Here is a 2,127-nt window from a genome sequence, read left to right as displayed (position 1 = left end):
GGAGTGCAGTGGCATGGTCTTGGCTTACTGCAACCTCTACCTCCCAGGTTCAAGCAATTCTCCTGCCTCAGCCTCCCGAGTAGCTGGGACTACAGGTAGCTGTCACCACACTCGGCTAATTTTTTGTATTTTCAGTAGAGACGAGGTTTTACCACGTTGGCCAGGATGGTCTCAAACTCCTGACCTCAGATGATCCACCCACCTTGGTCTCCCAAAGTGCTGGGATTACAGGTGTGAGCCACCCGCGCCCGGCTATCTTTACTTTTTTAAAAGCACTGTTCACAGAAGGCAGGCAACAGAGCAAAGCTATTAGGAAGAGTGAGCTTTGCAATTAGGCAAAAGTTCTGAATTCAATTTCTGTCTCCAATCTTACAGGTGACCCTGGAATTCTTTAATCCCAAATTTACTAGTCTGGAAAATGACAATAGTCTGCATACTTACCTTACAAAGTTGTTATCAGAATGCATGTCAATACTTAATAAAGTGCATCACAAAAGCATTCACTGAATTGAGCAAGCATTTATAATTTAAACTTCATTAAAATAGTTATTTTAAAATATATGTGTATATATCTATTAATTTACATAAAAACTCACCAAATCCAAGCCTGGTAAATTGAAAATAGCTTATTTCCCAACAAACTGCTTTAATTATCACTGCTAAATAAAATAACCTATTTTCTGAGAGAGCAGGAAAATTAATGAGACAAGTGTCAAAATAAGTAACTGCTGTGAAATGAAGTATGTGTACCTTTTAAGGCATTTGTGCATGAACACCTGCTTATGTCAAATTTACTCCTCAAAGATCGTTTTAAAATTTAACTTTAGAAAGCCACTTTGGCCGGGCATGGTGGCTCACGCTTATAATCCCAGCACTTTGAGAGGCTGAGGTGGATGGATCACAAAGTCAGGAGTTCAAGACCAGCCTGGCCAATACGGTGAAATCCCGTCTCCACTAATACAAAAATTAGCTGGGCGTGGTAGCATGCGCCTGTAGTCCCAGCTACTTGGGAAGCTGAGGCAGAAGAAGAGCTTGAACCCAGGAGGTGGAGGTTTCAGTGAGCCGAGATCGCGCCACTGCACTCCAGCCCGGGCAACAGAGGGAGACTCTGTCTCCAAAAAAAAAAAAAAGTCACCTTCCGGGGGAGCGTGGTTCACGCCTGTAAAGTAATCCCAACACTTTGGGAGGCCGAGGCTGGCGGATCACTTGAGGTCAGGGGTTCAAGATCAGACTGGCCAATGTGATGAAACCCCGTTCTCTACCAAAAAACACAAAGATTAGCCAGGCATTGTGGTGCATGCCTGTAATCCCAGCTACTCAGGAGGCTGAGGCACCAGAATGGCTTGAACCTGGGAAGTGGAGGTTGCGTTAAGCTGAGATCGTGACACCACACTCCAGCCTGGGAGACAGAGCGAGACTGTCGCCAAAAAAAAAAGTAAACTAGTCTTGATATGCAAAGTAAACTAAAAGATTCTTTATCCTGAAGCTCTCAACAATGTCATTTGCCCATGCCAGTATTTTCCAAGAAACATGCTGTGTTCTGAGGCCTCATATGATGAGCCCATCAGTATGTTGAATAAATGAATAAATAGTTACTGTTCCCGACGTGATAAAAGATCTCTTCTTTTGGGCCGGGCATGGTGGCTCACATCTGTAATCCCAGCACTTTGGGAGACTGAGGTGGGAGGATCGCTTGAGCTCAGGAGTTTGAGACTAGCCTGGGCAACACAGCGAGATCCCATCTCTATAAAAATAAATTAATGTATTTTTTAAAATTTAAAAGATCCCTTCTTAGCCGGGCACGGTGGCTCACACATGTAATCTCAGCACTTTGGGAGGCCAAGGCAGGTGGATCACGAGGTCCGGAGTTCAAGACCAGCCTGGCCAACACGGTGAAACCCCATCTTCACTAAAAATACAAAAATTATCCAAGCATGGTGGTCGGCGCCTGTAATCCCAGCTATTCAGGGGGCTGAGACAGGAGAATCACTTGAACCCAGGAAGTGGAGGTTGTAGTGAGCCAAGATCATGCCACTGCACTCCAGCCTGGGTGACAGAGTGAGACTCTATCTCAAAAAATAAATAAATCAGCCGGGTGCGGTGGCTCACGCCTGTAATCCCAGCACT

Source organism: Mandrillus leucophaeus, unplaced genomic scaffold (genome assembly GCF_000951045.1).
Source record: "Mandrillus leucophaeus isolate KB7577 unplaced genomic scaffold, Mleu.le_1.0 Scaffold479, whole genome shotgun sequence".
Taxonomy (NCBI): Eukaryota; Metazoa; Chordata; class Mammalia; order Primates; family Cercopithecidae; genus Mandrillus; species Mandrillus leucophaeus.
The sequence above is the reverse complement of the archived record's forward strand: the minus strand, read 5'-3'. Positions refer to the sequence as shown.